Consider the following 19,785-nt stretch of genomic DNA (forward strand, 5'->3'; position numbering starts at 1 on the left):
TTCACTATGCAAATGTACTCCTATGTATCTCAAAGTTGTAAGTCTATGATAATGAATTAATAATATAATTAATAATAATAATAATAATAATAATAATAATAATAATAATAATAATAATAATAAAATAATTAGCTTCGAGTTCGAGCCTCGAATGAGTAAACGTGAGACCTCAGTACTCCGAAATAATAATCCTACTATGAGAGAATATTTAGTTTTTTCCCATGGTATTCACCAAGATACCAAGTTTTATATATCTTGAAACACAAACTTGAAAAAAAAGGAAAAAAAAAATTGAATATGATCCACTTTTTAGAAATGGTATCTCTTATAAGCACCAACGCCCGGTGATGCAAATTCAATAACTCTACAGCCTGTACTGCTGCCTCGTAACTTTGTAAAATATAATTTATTGCATAATTTCATTATTTTTAAAGTATTCCTGTGAAATAGAAGACAGTATAAGAAATAGGGAATTATGCGAAATTTTGCCCAAGGATTGAGGGGATGCTGGAGTACGCTGGCTGTCATTGGCAACCGAATTTACCGATATCACTCAAACTTCACCTCCATTCACCCTGATAGTGAACATTGTCTTACTCTATATTGTGGGTTATTTAAAGTGTGATATAAAGACCACGTTCGGAATAATTGAATCTGTAGCTAGATCATCTGTACCATTACCAAGTTACTTATATTAATTAGTGGCTATTAACTTTGAGATGAAAACTGTGATTTGCTTCATAAGTTGATAACTGACAACCTGCAAGGAACCTACAGCTGACAACCCTCAAGGTGTGCGTAAGTGTTCTGAAAACTAGTATACTGATGATACTAGCCTATTAGCTAATTGGTACAAAACAAATTTTCCTTAAGTATGTCAGATAAATTTTGATACAGTATTGTAATAGTATACCTAGCCTAAAAATTATGCAGTGTAGCCTTATAAGTTACGGTTATTGGCAAGTACTGTAGACTAATGTAGGCCTTGCCAGTTTAGCATAAGAGAGGTCGTAGACTCCCATAACGAGAGCTACAGATTTTATCGACAGAACGAATCAGTGTCATAATAGTTTCAATCGGTAAAGGTCATGGAGACCTTGCAGCACGGTAAGGTTGAATAAATGTTTGGAGGTTACTTTATATAAATATGTAGCCTAATAGCTAGCCTAGTGGTTGTTAGGTATCTAGCCTAGTAGGTACGCTAGGCCTAGGTAGGCTATAGGTAGGTTAGGCTAGTTGCAAAATTGTATCATACCACTTACCTAGCACCTTTCATTTGATCACAATTGTCAACTCGCTTTTTGAAGTAAGAAGTGGTAGCTAGGCTATTCCTATATAAGCATTCCACATGACCTCATCGTTCGTCCCCGCGAATATGAAAGCCACCAGGAATGTATTTTGCCGTGTTTAGTACGAGCCCTTTGGGGTTAATTGCAGTCTTCCTAATAAATATTACTCAAAATTCTTGTTCAGGAAGTAAATTATACTTAGTAAAACTGCATAGAAAAACCGGAACTGCCATATTCGAGGCCGCCACGGAATACCTAGTAATATAGATCTACCGTAAAGGGTACTTTTAAACGAATGGTTAATTGAATATGAATGAAAAGTACAGCATTTCAGATGTTTTCTCTACTATTTTAATGAAATTACTAGAAACTGGCCTTTAGCCTAACCCATTACAACTGTGTGTAGTGATACCTAGGCCTAATAGGGAACCACAGTGGGGAAACCTATCTATTATCTGCTTAACAAGGGAAGGGGCTTATCCCCCTTGTACAACTGAACTAACTATTGAGAGGCCTTTGAATCATTTAGGTAGGGAAGTACAGGTTTACATTCTAAACTTACCTGCTATAACCTATCTTAATGTAAGGTGTCAGGTCGTACTCTACTAGGTATATTGTATCCTCTCAGAGCTGGCTTGATGTAGAATGCTAGGGTAAACAACTGCAGATGATCCATCCTCATTGCGTGGCCAGGTCGTATTTACTCAATATTTAATTGATGAAACAAGAACACAATTACAACTTTAAGCATACCATTCAAAAGATTGAAGTTTCGTCAACATAATGGGATATATTAAAGCCCCATACGAACTAAAATAAGCATGTGAGCTCTTTGTAAAATATGTTATCAAGGCAGTTTTGAAATCCAATATGGCGGCAATCGCGTGACTGGCCGTTCTAACCACAGACAATCCACCATCTTTCCCAGCCTTCCCAGCACTCATTTGAACAATGTTAGGGTTTATGTGTAACGTTTATTGATCTTACTCAAGATTGCAGTTGTAATCAGCACAGTAAAACAACATTTTGTTGCCTATACTATTAGTGAAAGTATGAAACTTCTTATTCCTGGGGTCATGGTTCGAACTGAATTCATTTTTACCTTGTAATCGGTATTTTTATCCTTACTGCCATCACAACTGAAACTCCACAGTACTTATTTGATTGTAATTATACACATTTTGGTCTTAATTCACTCCAAATTCCACTCGAACCACATTGCTGTTATTGGTTCCTAAACACTCACTCCACAAACACAGTTATGAGCAGCAGATGACTTCACTGTTTATGAGGTGCGAAGCTTTATTTCCTTAATTGTTTACTTTACTCGTTATTTAGTTTAACTTTACTTTGTTACTTCAAAATGTTTATTTAATTTGTGTCTATTATCCCTTTTTTGCAACCAAATTAACCCTGAAAAATTACAAATATTTCTGATGTACTTAGGAGCAGACGACACGACGAAAAAATGACCCATCGTTGCCAATCTAGTGGAGCTTCACACATACTCCGATGCATTTACAAACTGTTTCCATGAATTCTAGTTGTCATAGTAATGCAGTAATGATAAAATTGCTGTAATATGTATATATACTACAAATAGATATGCTAATTTCACTTATGTCCCCGGGTTTGTGTAAGTCTTATACCCAGTTTGGAGGGTAAACACATACCAATTGACAACACTGATAAACAATTGAAGAGTGCAGATTGCCACAAAGAATGCCATAGTTCCCTTGGATAAGTACTGGTTAGAGGTCAGGTTTACGATAGTTGTGATGAAAGTGACCCAGCGTCTGTGGGTACAAGTTGTGTGTGGATTTAGCACAGGAAATGGGAAGTTTGTTGACACAAGCGACTCAGCAAACATCGAGATGGCGTCAATCTTCTAAACTTTTTTAATCGTAAGTAAAAATTTCGAAAGCTTCTTGGGGGAAGTGTGCACTGCGTTGGCCACGCTTTTCATTACCTTCTGTTTAAATCTTAAAATATGGCCTTAATTTCTAACTTTGGAGAAAATACTTACTTCGAAAGGAGAGTAGAGGTCTTGAGCTCCTGCTATAACCACCAACAACTCATGATTCATGACCATCTCCGGTGTCAGGACGTGTTAAAGTACTTTTTCGGAGGGTGGCCAAAAGCGCGGTAGTCAGTGAGTTGGCCAGTCCAGTCAGTTGTTTACCCTATAAAGGGTAAATGTTTGAATGGCAACATAGCAGCCACCTCTCTCGGAATGCAGCCATTTCGAAAAGGTGCTTGAATTATTTATGCCATTATTTCGTAATTTAGGAGAAAACACTTACTTTGAGAGGAATGTAGAGGTCTCTGTGTGTTGCCAGTAGGGACCACAACTCTTGACTGATACTCATGGCAGTGAATTCAAGTACTTTTTCGGGACCGATGGCTGCTATGTCGCTGCTTGGTCATTTACCCTATGTACAGTGGTGCTCAAATCTCATGAGACATGATTCTTTTTGTATCACCCAGATTCTCAGACTCAACATGACTTTGCCAAGTAGTGTTAAACTTTTTTTTTCATTTCTAATGTCATGCATGTCGAAAAGTTTACGAATTCCCAGCTAGTCCTTTTTTCCTTATGGTTATATAAATTTGATCCCTTTTATGCATTGCTATGATTCGTAATCTGTGCGATTTGAATTTTTTTTTTTTTTTTTTTTTTTTTTTCCCCCATTGCTTAGTTCAAAGTGCAGAGTGATACGGTTAGCGGTGCCATCAATAAAAACACACTTGACATGCTCCTCGGACTGGTCAACATAACTACGTCAGCATATGACAGTAGGCCTAATAAGCTCAATTGTCACAACAACATTTTCAAAGTAGGAATATGAATTACAACCAGTTTTCTTTGAATGTTGAAGTTTTTGGCTGTGTTTAAGCTGCCTGTATGTTGTAAAATGTTTTATAGGCCTAAAAACTAATCTAAGCCTTCTGAGATGCAATTTGTTCCTAAAGAATTTATGTGTAGTGATTACCTGTTCTTTGAGGAATACAATAGGAATGTGAATTACAACCAGTTTTCTTTGAATGTTGAAGTTTTAGGCTATGTTTAAGCTGCCTGTATGTTGCAAAATGACTTAGAGGCCTAGAAAAATAATCTAAGCTTTCTGAGATGTAATCTGTTACAAATATTTTTATTTGTAGATATTACCTATTCTTTAAGTATAAAGGTTGCTACTGCCATGGTACATATCTTAAAACGGTGAGGTCAAGTGACTCAACCAGGCAGTAGGCAAGAACATCTTGACGTGGTTGAGGCTGTCTATTGTGATGAATTGCTCCTAAGGAATTTTATCCTCTCGGTATGAACGGAACCCGGCGCACCCAGTTGTCATGTTGAAAGCTCGGACCTGGTGGGGCAGGGATAGGCCGACCTCCTTGGGAAGGTGCGACAAATATGGGGACCCTGAAGCAGGAGGGCCTAGAGCAGAATGGATTCGTCATGGCCATAGCACAATGGCAGGACAGAAACAGGAACTTTCTTGGGGCATCCCGCCCAAGGCAAACAGCGTTGTCCCCTGCACTTTGCAAAAGTCACCCCAGAAGAAACTCTTTGCTAAAATCAGGCCTGGCCTGTTGGTTCTGGTCCAATGGGCCGTTTATTATTGTTATTAGAGAATGATGGGTAGTCCATTTCGGAGGGAGTAGCCAGGCAGCTTGCTGAGTAGGATCCACGTTTGAGAGGCAACGGATCCATGGTGTAACCCTGGTTATTTTGCAATGCCCACCAACACAGGTTTCCGGGGGAGGAATAGTATTTGGGCGCTGGGTATGCCGAGAATGTGGGCAGCAGGGGAGAGGAGGAGCAGGGCAGGGGTAATTTTTCCCTTTTTTAAAAAGAACTCCAGTGGATTGGGTGGGTTGTCATAGGCGGAACATTCTGCCCAGTTTAACAGCACTCCAAAATAGGTTTTAGGGGTCCTTGTCCACCAAGTGGGTGGTCAAGATCATGGGGGGGGCACAGGAACGGTAAAGTCCCCTCGAATTGGAAGGGAACTTTAAGACCTCCTCAACCAGATGTTGTGTTTTGGAGGCCTTCGTCCACCTTATGGAAGGTGCTGGTGTCCGTCTTGGGGCTGCCCCACTCTCTCCAGGTTTGGTTTTGTTTAGCCACCTTGGGCCATAATCTCCCAGTTCTGCCTACACCGGTCCTAGGGTTAACTCATAAGCTCCCCAATGGATTGGCCTCTCGGACAAGGGCGAGGTTCCCCTGTTTCGCGCTTTCAGGGGAAGGGCCCGCGAATGCAGTCCGGCCCTTTGGACCAGACGAAGTGCTTGCTAAGGAGGAGGGCCACTTTCCTGAGGGGTTGGATTGAAAGCTCTCGAAACAAACCCTGCTCGACATGATTTGAGCCAAGTGGGGGTTGAGTTTGTCAATCGATCCCCCAAGTCCTAATGACGGGCACCCATGCTGTGCAGTGGGGAGAGATAGTGAAGAGGGGGCGCAGTGGGGCGTGGCACTCAAGGGTACCAGAGTGGCAATCTGGATTGCCCAAAGGCCAGTTGATGTTGCTCGTTTCTGCAGCTTCTTCTTACTTCTTCCTGGGTTTCTCTGTTTCTTTTCTCCCTTTTTGGCTGCTTGAATGCTCTTTCAGCTGTTCTTCTTCTTCCGTCCTTGTACCCTTCCCCTCAGATGCTTCGCTTCACCTCGCTTGTGCTGCTCTCTCCTAGCTCGCCCTTTTAGGCTGTTACTCTCTTGGGCTGACTCACACCCCCCACCCCCTCCCCAGCTTACCGTTTCACCCAATTGAATCAGTTTTGCGCCCTCCAGCCACCCAATGGCTATTCTGGCTTTTGTGAAGGCCCTTAGCCTCTTCCAGTGCTGTGTTTACTGGCCATTCTCCCAGTAGTAAAACGCTAGTAAGTATACCCTAGAAGAATAAAAGATGGAACAAAGCAGTCGCAAAACTGCAAATGTCACCAGGGGTATGCGAAATACTCAGCACTGATACTTAGCAAGATGACTGTAAAATCCTGTTATATTTTTTAATTGAGCATACATCTACAGCCCTCCTCATTCTAATGGGGAATCAGTTGTTATAATTGTTTGGTAAGACACTGGAATAAAGATTGACTTTATTTTTTATGTTAAAAATGGTCAATTTAATTTGCATATTTACCTACCCAATTACTTCCTAAGTTAAAAGCCCTCCTCCCCCCCACCACAGGGGATGTTTGGGGCAGAAAAACAAATTGATTACACCTGGTTTGTTGTACCTGTTCCCCCCCCTCGAGTGGCGGGAGATGACGTTACCTATGTTGGTGATGGTGGAGCCACCGCGAAGTTAGAATTTAGTATAAGCAACTGAACTTGGGGCTAAGTTGGTTCCTCTCTACCTCAAAAATGGGCAGGGTTAGTCACCTAGCTATAACAAAATTAGCACTACCGTGAATCTCAAAATTCTAGCTGCCAACAGAAGTGAAAAACTATAGGTTATGTATTAAAGTATACAATATTAAAACTTTATTATTTAAATTTTTAAAAAATATCAAATACACTTGCTTTGATGTAAAGCAAGGGTTTGCTCAACAAAACAAATCCAATGGGAATATATTCTTGGCACCATCAGGGAATAGCCATTGAAGTTTAGTAACAAAATTGTCAATTGTTAGGAAGTAGGGAGTGCCAGGGTAACACCCTTACACTTGCCAGTAGCCATACACTTTTCCTGCAGTTGCTGTTATGTACAAATGTCTTGTTTGTTCTCACTGATTTGTGTTGTTGAAGCTGTTCAAGTGTGTTTTCTTCGTTGATGACTTTGGTCGATTTTTATTATGCATGTGACCTTTTTACAATTGATAATGTTCAAGAAAAAAGAAAAAAATTTGAATTAACAGCATAGTTTTGAATAGTGAGGTAAAGTAAGTAGTTACTTGACTTTGGATTATCAACATTTCTCATCCCTTTTCAGGGATAGAGTATGTAAACACCAAGGAATATGGTGTCTGGTCTCATTGTATCTCTTGGGGCAAGTTTAAAGCATGATGACGTATACATAAGTACTCATATGGTTGGAAGACTTTTCAAGTACAGGGGATCACCAGTTATTAATCAGTTTGCCACATAGCAAAACGGGAAGGTTCCATTATTCTGCTTCTCCATCCAAGGTCTATTGAAGATGATGTTTATTTATTTTCAGTACCGATATTATCATTAGATGTGCATGCCTTCTTATCAATTGGCTTGATCTGTTAAGTAGATAGTCATTTACTATTGAGTACTCCAGGACTTACGATGATCTTGATGGTCTCCTTCAGTTGGCCACCAAAGCTAAATTACTACAGTACAACTGAAAGTTGTCATTCTTTTTTCTATTATCAAGGGTAACATTGAGTTGAAGAATTTACCATACCCCACTGCTATTTAGGTATCATCAGGTTGCAAAGTTGCTCATATTTCACAGTTTGACAGTATCCAGGAGCTTCTGTGAGAGGAAGAGGATTTTCTTGGGGTAGGATTACTTAGGGGAGTCCCATACTGTTGGATGGTCCTAAGAAGCTTTGTTCCAAGGCAATTGGGCCATCTGTTACTACTGTTGTGAGCAAGATCTCTGTATGGTTGAAGCTACGTATACTGACAAAAGCTTCTCTGCAGTTGTGATGAGTAAGTCCCTTTAATTCTCATCTCATTGTCCTTGCTTATCAGAAGTCTTGCCCACTGCATAAACTCAGTACTCTGGGAAGAAATGTAACTATTCAAAAGCATAACTTGGTCACTGTTAGAGCCCCCAAGGGAAGCCTCAGATAGCAATCTGATGCTGAAGATTGGTTAGTACACTGATACTCAAGATTGGTTTTTCTGACTCCCGCTTATGCGTTCAGGTAAAGCCTGTAAATGAGAGCTTACATTGATTTTCTTTTTTACCAAGCCTGTCTTGCTGAGGATTGTGCGTACTTCTCATTCTTGCTTGTTCCGCAGTTTGTAACCAAAGTCCTCTCCAGACAGGACCTGTTAGTTTCTGACAAGAGGTATGAGAACTTTTAATTTTTTATCCCCGCTCGCCAAGACTTCATAAGAAACAACACAGATGGGATGTTTTTGTGGAAGTCTTAGGGTACTATCTCGAGAGGACTTTGTATGTTAGGCTCGGTTGTTAATGTATCTTTGTTATTTTAGGCTGGCACAAGAAGGTCGTTTCCAAGAACATTGTATACACCGTGTCCTTTATGGTTTTTAAGACATCATGCAGGGGTGCCATGGACTCATGTGGCAAAAGGGAGGATACCATTCCATGAAGTCTGGGTACTGTGCTCCATTCATCATAGTAAGCAGGAATTTGTTCATGAAAACTTACCTGTCAGATATCGATAAATATAGCTGTATTTTCTGAAAATCCGGACAGAATTTTAAAAACTTACCGACCGAACACGCAGTGGTTCGGCCCAGGTGGTTAGTACCCATATCCCTCCCACCGCTGGGAGGCGAGGGTCATTCAGGAACCATTCCATTTTTATATTCATCAATTTTTCTGTCGCCGGTGCTGAAAACACCTGTTTTCAGTACCTCCTGTTCTTAGGATTTTGGAAACTTTCATTCGATTGATAAGTATCCTAATTGTCTTTTGATTTAATTTACTTGGGAATTTGTGGCTAGGCAATACGCTATCTTAAATTGATTTGAATTTCGAATTCAATTATCTTGTCATAAAAGATAATCTGAATCTAGTTAGGCTAGTTTTCAGACAAGGGTTGTCTGCAAAGATAGGGTGTGGCTACCGAAAGCTTTGGTAGATCCGCACAATGGTATGTACGAGGGTATAGGGTTCTTGCGTTCTTGTTGAGGATTTTGTCATGTAAGGACGTGTGAGGACTTTGTCTTATTCCAGTAAGGAACAACGTATGATTCGTATGTACGCAATTAATCAGTTAAACATGTTTCCTAATTTCCGTTAAGGACAAGACGTATTGATTTCGTATGTACGCAAATTTAAATCAGTAACCAAAGTCTAGGGTAGTGAACCTGCTAACCTTCCTGTAGAACTTTATTTTGCCTAACAAACCCTGTAGTATGGCCTACGGGCTTATGAATAAATTATTACGAGAGGTTCTCGCTCTCCTTCATTGCTGTGAAGAGTGCTACTTTCTGTAATTGTTACTCCCAAACCCTGTAGTGGTTTGCCTTCGGGCCATAAACAGTGTCTGTAGAAGGCAATTGCCTTTCTATGATACCTCTTTTCGATTCGGTAACTTAGATCAAAAGTGCTTGCTTTTAGAGAGGGCAAAATTGGAAGTGCAGAAGTGGCAGTGATACCCCTTGTTGGTAGTTGGATGGGTGTGTCAGATCGGCCTCGTTTCGCCTCTAGGCCGGGGGACCATCGTGCTTGACTCCCAGGACCCGGGGATGGGAGCATGTCCGAAAGCCCTAAGGAGGGTTTACAAGGTCAACCCCCACCGATCGGGCGTGGGGGCCTTCGGCAGTTTCTAGGATGGAAAATCCCCAGACTGCCAAAAGTGTAGTTGCAGCTGTGCCACGAATCCTGAAGGGATTTGCTTCTTCGTCCTCCGAAGGCGTCCTCCCCGTGGCAGGGGTTTTTAGAAGCTTTGCGGAAGGACTCCGCGCCCCTCTAAATAGAAGCTTTATAGAAGGAGGACGCTTCACGTCCCTCTCTCTCTCTCTCTCGTTATGGTTTCGTTTAGTGAGAAGTAAGATGGCAAACGATTCGCCTGAACTCGTGTTCCGTCCTGTTTCCACCGAGAAATACGTAAAACGAAGTCATAGTCAGCCAGGAAGCTTTTGAGAATGCAGACCTTCCAAGCTTTTTTACTGTTTCAGAATAAAGAACTTCCCTCCTCGACTTGGACGGGACGCTCGGATGGACGCCAGGCGCGCGCCCAGTGGAAACCTGAGTGCGCGCCAGTGGACGCCCGAGCGCGCTACCAGTGGACGCCGAGGCCGCTGCGCCAGTGGACGCCGAGCGTGCACCAAACGCACGCCAGGTGTGTCGCCCTGGGATGAACGTGTTTCTGTTGAACTCTTCAGCTCTTGTTTCAGAATTTGGGACCTAAAGAATTTTTACCTCTTACCTTCGCGGTGATACCTTCTACCTCACCTGCAAAGAATGTGGAAGTAGGGCAGTGCTTCGGATGGAAGCTTTAAAGTGAACAGACAACTTGCTTCTTTCGAAACCCAGAAGTTCAAGAGGTCTCTGTCATTGAATTTATTGCTTTTTTCGACAAAGAGTTGGATGGAGTTAAGGAAAGCTTAAGGGAGAATCTCATTTTTGCTCTACCGCAAGTCAAGACGTTTTGTTGATTAAGGCAGTTAGGGCGGTTATGTAAAAGCTCAACGTCCTACACGTTCAGACGCTCGACTACTTTCGGTAGGAATTCTTGCAAAAAGCACTCATCAAGATGGACGCTCTTCAGGAAAGCGCAAGACAGGACTTCATTTGCCATACTGCCAATAAAGCCCCATGACAATATACTATCGTTTCATACAATCAACTTACCTGTCAGATATATACATAGCTAAAGACTCCGTCGTCCCCGACAGAAATTTCAAATTCGCGCCACTCGCTACAGGTAGGTCAGGTGAGCTACCGGCCTGCCCTGGTGGCAGGACTAGGAACCATCCCCGTTTTCTATCATTATTTTCTCTGTCGCCGTGGTATCAACATTGTTGTTATTACCTCCTGACTTAGATTCTTTTTTCAACATTTGATCAACGTTTTTCGGCTTTTTGGTGACGTATTTGGATCGTGTTTTGGCATTCGCTACTGTGGACTGTTTTTTTTTTGGAATAACTCTTTTGGAATTTTCTCAGTATGTCTGATTCTAATGTGAGTGTGAGAATGTGTGTGAATGTAGGCTGCAGGGTGAGGATACCGAAAGCTTCGGTTGATCCTCACATGTATGCCGTAAATGTAGGGGGGTTCAGTGTTCTGCTTTTAACACTTGTAAGGAATGCGAGGGTTTTGAATGCAGAAGAATGGAAGACTTTGACTTCTTATTTGAAGAAGTTAGAGGAGGGATAGAGTTAGACGACTGAAAGGTGGGAATTCAAGGCCTATTGAGCCTTTCACCGATAATTCTAACCCTACTACTGTAGATTCTCCCTATAAATCTCATTCTCAGAGTGTCTTTTTCGGATTCGGCATCGGAAATCGCCAATCTGAAAGCGACTATTCGAGACATGAAAACAAGATGCGGACTCGAAAGGTAAGGCTAGTGATAGTGAACAATTTAGTGAAGTGAGTCCTATCAGTGTTGTGGGGGAGCTTTGATCGTCCCTGCGGCGCTCCCAGGCCTAGACCTCTTCCAAGCTCACATGCCCAGAGGAGAAGGAAAGTCGAAAGCCTTAAGGAGGTCGTGGGGAATCCCCAACGGTCAGACGTCCCTTCAGCTAGCTCTGCTTCATGGCAGCCAGCTCAAGGGCGCTATAGAAAAAGCGTCCTTCGCGAGTGTTTCTCGTCCTCTCCCTCTCCCTCACCTAAACGAGGGTGGAAGGAGTCGAACTTATCTAGACCGCTGAAGCGTCATATGAAGCAAGACATTGATTCAAGCCCAGAGCGCTTCTCGGATGACGCCCCGTCTGCTATTAAGAAGGCGAAGGTGGCGTCAGCGTCACCTGACGCTTATGAGGAAGTACCACATCATGATTCTTCCCCAGAGTGATGACGAGAAGGCGTCATGCACTAGACGTAGGAGAAGCCTCAAGAAAGATAATTATGGCGGTTCAGGAGCAAACTGTCATCTTTGTGGGAGTTTAGTTTTAGCGCCCCGTCGGAAGGACGTGACGCTTCCAATTAAGAAGTCTCGTCCTCTCGCACCTGCTCGAAGAACGGGGGCTGACAAGAGTGTCGTAAGACAAGAAGATCAAAAGACGTCTTTTAGAAGTGAAGCGTCATTCCAAGCGGATGTTAGACGTGACGCTCCGTCCAAGATTGTGACTCCGAGTAGGAAGCCCTTAGAGAGCGAAGCGTCTTCCAGACGCGAAGCGTCATCAAGACGTCAACAAGAGACGTCATACATGACGCTCGGAGAGCGGGAAGCGTCATACAAGACGTCTTCTAAAGCGCGAGAGAAGCCGCAGGTTGTGACGCCTTCCAGGTCGATCAAAACGGGAAAAAGGAAAGACTTTCATTTCCCTTAGCCCCTCTCCGATCAGGGGTTTGTCTCCTCCAGAAGGAGAAAGTTCGGAAAGAGAACAGGAACTCAGAATTATCACGAGTTGGAGCAAAACTCGGATGATGACGATCTTGGAAGAGAGGGCTTGTCCAACTATAAGGTGTTGACTACCCTGCTTTTGTTGGAGGAATACGGAGACGAGTTGACTCCCGGCTGCGCCTCCTTCTCCGCGCTCGCTCTTTTCGAGTGCGAAGGCGAAGAAGCCTTCGTCTTTTCTGAAGATGAAGCCCACCATCTCGATGAGCGGGCTTTACACGCCTTAGACTCCTGGATGAAGTCGAAGAAAGACTTAGTCAGGACAGTATTTGCATGCTCCAGCAAGATTAGCTGGGAAAAGAGGCATATGTACAGACGGGTGAGGATATGGGTATCGCTCTCCCTGCTACTACAGAGGCAGACTTTTCGACGCTAGTTGACGCTTCAAGGCGTCCAAGTCTTAATTCTGCTCGCATTACATGGAGTATTTCAGAACTGGATCATCTCCTCAAGGGACTTTTCCATGTATTGGAAGTCTTCAACTTCTTAGATTGGTCCCTTGGGTGATGTCCAAGAAAGCTCACGATTCGCAGGGAATCGAACTGAAGCCCTGTTATGCATTTTGTCTTGCATCGACAAAGCAGTACAGGATGGATCTTTGGAAGTCTCTTCATTATTTGGAGCAGGTCTCTTTTGAAGAAAAGGACAGGTCTATGGCGCCTTCTTAACAAAGGCAGTCTCACATGCTCAGAGGGCAGCTCTACTATATGCACCTCTGTCGGACTATTTGTTCCCTTCTAAGTTAGTGAAGGACGTAGCTCATTCTTTAACTGAGAGAAGGACGACAGGATCTTCTGACGCAGTCAGCTAGGAAGAAGAAACCTACTTTAGTTTCGGACAAGAAAGAACCGAGCACTTCTATGCAGCCCTTTCGAGGTGGTCCGATCTCCAGACCTCCCGCAAGAAGGAAGGCTCCAGAGAGAAGAGGTAGGCCCGCCTTTCGTCCCTTTAAAAAGGGAAAATGAAACATTTCTCCTCCAAGCACCAGTAGGTGCCAGGCTCCTGGGATTCGTGGAGGCCTGGAACACTGATAGACGCAGACGCGTCTTCACTAAATAATAAGGAAGGGATATCGTATCCCTTTCCTGAATACTCCGCCCCTAACGTCAATACCAAGGGAACTATCAGCCAAGTACAAGGATCCTGTGCTGAGGGATACTCTTCGATCGATGGTGGAACAAATGTGGGACAAGAGTGCAGTAGAACTAGTACTGGATCAAAACTCCCCCACCCGGGGTTACAATCGCCTTTTTCTAGTGGCGAAAGCCTCGGGAGGCTGGAGACCAGTGCTAGACGTCAGTGCTCTGAACAAATTTGTTCAGAAGGAGAAGTTCTCCATGGAGACTTCTGCTTCAGTCCTAGCGTCATTACGACAAGGAGATTGGATGGTGTCTCTAGATCTCCAAGACGCCTACTTTCACGTCCCGATCCACCCTTCGTCGAAGAAGTACCTCCGTTTCATGACGGGGGGAAGGATCTTTCAGTTCAGAGCCTTGTGTTTCGGCCTGTCCACAGCTCCTCAGGTCTTCACAAGCCTGATGAGGAATGTGGCGAGATTTCTTCATCTCAAAGGAGTGAATGTCTCTATGTACCTAGACGACTGGCTCATCAGGGCCAGATCGGAGAGACAGTGCTTGGAGGACCTAAAGTTAACTCTGGATTTGACCAAGGCGTTGGGATTGCTTGTGAACCTCGAGAAGTCTCAACTGATCCCCAGACAAGACATAGTCTATCTGGGGATTCGGATGGATTCTCGGGGTTTTCGAGTTTTTCCTTCGCAAGAGAGAACCGCAAAAGGTTTGAGGATAATCTCTCTCTTCTTAGAGAAACAACAAACGTCAGCGAGGGAATGGTTGAGCCTTCTGGGGACGCTTTCCTCGCTGGAACAGTTCTTCCCACTAGGAAGACTTCATATCCGTCCACTTCAATTCTTCCTCAAGAGTCTTGGAGCTGGAAAAACCGGGCAACTGTCGGATGTTTTTTCCCATTCCAGTGGAGATAAAGGCACACCTACAGTGGTGGTTGCTACCTCTGCAAGAGAACAAAGGGATCTCTCTAAGAACTCAGAACCCAGACCTAGTGTTGTTCTCCGACGCGTCGGAGACGGGTTGGGGAGCGACATTAGGCTCGGAGGAAGTGTCAGGCACCTGGGAACCAGCACAGGTGTCCTGGCACATAAACTGCAAAGAGCTCTTCGCCGTACACCTGGCCTGAAGAGCCTAGAACAACTCTGGTGAGAGACAAGGTTAGTGCAAGTAAACCGTGGACAACACCACCGCACTTGCCTACATTCGGAAACAGGGAGGAACTCACTCCTCGTTCCTTTACGAACTCACGAGGGATCTATTACTTTGGACGTCTCACAGGAACATCTCCCTGCTGACAAGGTTCGTACAGGGAGTAAGGAATGTGAGGGCGGACAGGCTCAGCAGGAGGAACCAGTCCCTTCACACAGAATGGAACTCTGCAACGAGGAAGTGTGTCTCGATCTCTGGTCTCTGTGGGGAACTCCTCATGTGGATCTCTTCGCAACATACATTTCAAAAAGGCTCCCAGTGTTTTGCTCGGTCGTGGAAGATCCAAGAGCAATTATGGTAGACGCCTTCCTGCTAAACTGGTCTCGAGTGGACGTTTACGCTTTTCCCCATTCAAAATCCTGGGGTTAGTAATGAAAAAGTTTGTGGCGTCAAAAGAGACGAGGATGACATTAATAGCCCCCTTTTGGCCGGCCCAGGAATGGTTCACGAGGTAGTAGTAGTGGATCGTAGACTTTCCAAGATCCCTACCAGGAAGGACGGATCTTCTCACAACCACACTTCAAGAGGTACCATCAAAAACCTCCCGCTCTCGCTCTGACTGCCTTTCGACTATCGAAAGACTTGTCAGAGCGAGAGGCTTTTCTTTTCTCGCGAAGTGGCAAGCGCGATCGCGAGAGCTCGCAGAACCTCCACTTCGAAAGTATACCAGTCGAAGTGGGAGGTCTTAGAAGGTGGTGTAGAGCCAAGAAGTTGTCCTGCCTCCTCTACCTCTATAGCGGAAATTGCTGATTTCTTGCTATTCCTGAGAGTAAAATCTCATCTAGCCGTATCCACGATAAAGGGATACAGAAGTATGCTCTCGGCTGTATTCAGGAACAGAGGGTTAGATCTGGCAAATAACAAAGATCTCCACGATCTCATAAGATCTTTTGAGACTTCAAAGTCTAAGGAACCAGTACCTCCGAACTGGAACTTAGACGTAGTCCTCAAATATCTGTCTTCGGATAGATTCGAGCCTCCGCATCTTGGCATCATTAGGGGACATAACTAGAAAATGCCTATTCCTTTATCATTAGCGACAGCAAAAAGGATTAGTGAGTACAAGCTCTGCAGGATAAAGTGGGGATTCAAGGGAGACTCGGCTATTTGTTCGTTAAGACCTTGTTTTTAGCGAAAAACGAGAATCCACGAATCCCTGGCCTAGGTCATCGAAGTCAAAGGAATGTCGAGTCTCGTAGGCAGAGAAGCAGAGAGGTCTCTATGCCCTGTTAGAGCTCTGAAGTTCTATCTTCAGAGGAAGCGTCAGTTGGGAGGCTCTAGACAAGGTCTTTGGTGCGCGGTAAAAGACCCCACAAGACTAATGTCCAAGAATGCTCAGCGTTCTTTGTAAGAAACGTCATTTACGGACGCTCATAAGGTCTGTCCTGACGAACAATTGCAACTACTGAGAGTAAAAGCTCATGAAGTAAGAGCAAGGTTGCGACGTCCCTCGCGTTTTATAAGAATATGTCGCTTAAAAAAAACATTATAAAATACGACATATTGGAGATGCAACTCAGTGTTTGCATCTCATTACTTGAAAGACGTGCGTCTGTGACGTATGAGAAGTGCTTTTCTCTAGGTCCTATCGTTATCGGCAGATACGGTTCTGGGTACGGGAGCTGACACCAATCCTTAAATGTATATACTTTCTTCTTTTGGATATGATCGAATCTCTTCGAACAATGGAGGATTCAGGCTCGCACGGGCGGCCCGTCTATGTTGTTCATAAGAGAATTCTCGTCATATCCAATTAGTTGAGTATAATTTTTTTTTTTTTGAAAAATTATGTATGTGTGCGTAGTGGTTTTTGAGTTACGGTTGTTGTGACGAGTTCAGGGGATAACTCGTAACAATCCTTAGTTCTAACACATGGTTAGGATCAGGTGGTCGGGATGGTTGTGTGCTCCTCATAAGGTGTATTGTCATATAAGTGGATCAGCACCCATTGACAAAGTCCTTTTAGGCTCTGCTGAGTAAGTGGGGTAAGACCCATCGGCAGACCCACAAGAACTCTTGGCCATAGATCACATATCTCGCTAAAGTTTCTTGAGGTGATGCAGACTACTGGGCAAACACCCACCAAGTCTACCACTATCAGGTAGGAACCAAGGTTTTTTATTTATACCTACAACATATGTTGTTTACCTGTCTATTCCATATAGAAGCTGTCTCTTACCCTCCACCGAAGGGTGCCAATCAGCTATGTATATATCTGACAGGTAAGTTGATTGTATGAAAATGATATTGTTTATGTTACAATAAAGTTTCATACATACTTACCTGGCAGATATATACAATTAAACGCCCACCCAGCCTCCCCGCAGGAGACAGGTGGAAGAGAGAAAATATGATAGAAAACGGGGATGGTTCCTAGTCCTGCCGCCCAGGGCAGGCCGGTAGATCACCTGACCTACCTGTAGCGAGTGGCGCGAAATTTGAATTTCTGTCGGGGACGACGGAGGCTTAGCTATGTATATATCTGCCAGGTAAGTATGTATGAAACTTTATTGTAACATAACAATATCATTTTTGTCAAGTAAGTGGGTATCCCCTCATTGACAAAATATCTCTTTGTCCCGTAAATGGGTTAGTTCTCATTGACAAACATCTCTTTAACTTTATATTGCGTAAGCGGATAAGCTCTTAACAAGATTCGGAAGAGCTCTTATTCATCATTCGCAGACTCGTACAAGAAATAGACTTGTAGACTACGTCAATGACCGCTTATGTCCAGTAACATAAGAAGCTTGAGCTGTCTGCTTCGATTCTCTAAGTTTTGTTCATGAAACTTGCCTGTCAGATATGTATGTAGCTGTATTTCCGAATTCAGCTATAATATGTCTGCCAGATAAGTATGAAACAAACTTTATTGTAATATAATATTTGACCCTTGCGTTATTTTACTAATGGTTGGTTCAAGTCATATACGCTTGCTGTAGTTACCTCTTTGGATGGCAACCGAGAGGTCTATTGTCTATTATTTTAAGGACATTTAATCGTTATCCCTGCAGCCTTCCAGGAGTTCCGATTTATCTTTTACCATTGTATGGTAGTGTTCTGACGACACAAACGCATCTATATATTTAGCGTTTTCTGTTTCGCTTAAATATACCAGCTTGAGAGTCTCTTTCTGCTCAAAAAATAACGGACCTATTTCTTCGTAGAATAGGGTAGCTGGCAACCCAGACATAAAGTTAAAAGACGACGTTCGTAAGCTGTGTCTGTCTTCAGTCACAACCGAGCCAGTAGCCTCCAGTACCAGCTCGTGCGCTCGTCACCGAGCGGTAGATTACGTCTCTCTCTCCTCCCCGCGGGACTTGAACTGACTAACCGTATCTCTGTGCTGGCGGTTACGTCTCCCTCCGGCGGGATTGACTGACTAACTGTATCTCTGTCCTACAATCACGGACTTTAGCCTGAGATTGAGGGGATTTCTTACGTGAATGAATAAACATTGCATTCGTTTTGCCTTACTATGTTCAACAGAGATTATCTCTTAATCCTTTCGGTGCTCGTTACCGCACGGTATAGAACTACGAGTCTACAGCAACATTGCACTTTTATATGCTCTCCTGCTTAGCAAAGCGCAGCTTATTAGGGAAGTAAACATACTCGGGGAGGGATGGATGAGCTTGCTGGGGACCATTTCCTTCTGAAGAAGTTTGTTTCCCTGAATAGACTGCAATTCAGACCTCACAGTTTTTCCTACCGGGGGAAACTGAAATATTATTCAAGATCTAGGAATGATTCTGACATCTCTCAGTGCGTCTATCACCTGAGGGTATAGAAAGAAGGTGCCGGGACATCTGGATAGGGTTTCAGATGTCCTGGATCTTAATCTGAAAGAAGTAGAAGCAATTCGGTCGTCCCTCCAGTCCTCTAAACGAGTTTTTGGAACAGTGGTCCAGATCAACTCTGATATTCCACAGCTCTCTCATATCTTAAGAAGTATCTTCTCTCGGTCCCTGTTAGAGTTTACGAGAAAGAGCCTATTATAACAACAGGCGTAGAATGTAACGATCCTCTAGAGGTTCGTTACAGGATGCAAAAGTCCGTACGAATCGTCTCGATCGACGGCAGCAAACTATACTGACTTCCGAGTGGAATCTTTCTTTAGAAGTATGTTGAGAGTTGTGGAGACTTTAGGGATGCCCTTTCATTCTTCTCTTCGATATGTTGAGGACGAAGAGGCTTCTTCTTCTCTGCTCCTTATTCTCGATCCGGGATCGGTACCATTAAACGCCATCCTATGATATTGAACGGGGATGGATGTTTAGTCTCTTTTTCCCCTTTTTCAATCGCTTAGGAAATGTAATAAGAGGATTTATGAAGTCACAGGGAGCGACAATGACATTGATCGCCCCATGTTGGCCTTCAGGATCCTGGATTCACAGAGGTCACATCCTTCCTAGTTCACTTTTCAAGGACCTTTTCCGAAAGAGGTCGGTCTACTCTAACTCGAAAGGTACCTACCTATAACCACTCCGCTCTGAGTCTGACTACGTTCTGACTATCGAGATCGTTGACAGGAATAAGATTACAGTCTTCCTTTCGTCTGAAGAATGGGGATAAGCTGGCAGTCACAACTATTAAAGAATACGCAAATATGTTGTTGACGGCCTTTGGGCTCAGAGATTTGCTTCTGTCAAACAACAAAGCCCTTCACAATCTTTGAGTTCTGTGGAATCTCGAAAACTCGCTCACCATCTACTTTTGTCTCACCTGTTTTCTCTGAGTCAGACACTCGTGCGAGATCAGGTGACATATAGTACCCCTGATTTTCTTGTTGACGAAGTCGGTTGCGTTTATACACCCCCAATGATCGTGTAACATGAGACCAGGTTGGACTGTCAGGCATTCTTCCTTCGGGACTGAATCGCCTTTTTGCTCCTCGCTCTTTTCTCCTGGCACCAGAAGCTCGAGTCAGGAGTTGATTCACTGACGACGTTGGGTTGCGTTGATACACCCCCCAAGGTTTGCTTAGATTGAATCACCCAGGCAGTCCAGGGGCACTC

At 43.6% G+C, this 19,785-nt stretch overlaps 1 protein-coding gene across 4 annotated transcripts in view; it reads left to right on the forward strand.

Moving 5' to 3' along the window:
* Positions 1 to 555: 555 nt before the first annotated feature.
* The window catches only part of LOC135220726 (transmembrane protease serine 11D-like), a 496,130-nt gene continuing 476,900 nt past the window's right edge, over positions 556 to 19,785 (forward strand). For 2 of the 4 annotated variants that reach the window (XM_064258162.1, XM_064258161.1), the window contains exon 1: positions 556 to 792. The gene's annotated coding sequence lies outside the window, so the exon portion shown is untranslated. Of the gene's footprint in view, positions 799 to 19,785 lie in introns of all 4 variants that reach the window. The other 2 variants (XM_064258158.1, XM_064258159.1) reach the window with 2 other exon arrangements.

Source organism: Macrobrachium nipponense, chromosome 2, assembly GCF_015104395.2.
Source record: "Macrobrachium nipponense isolate FS-2020 chromosome 2, ASM1510439v2, whole genome shotgun sequence".
In the NCBI taxonomy this organism is placed as follows: domain Eukaryota; kingdom Metazoa; phylum Arthropoda; class Malacostraca; order Decapoda; family Palaemonidae; genus Macrobrachium; species Macrobrachium nipponense.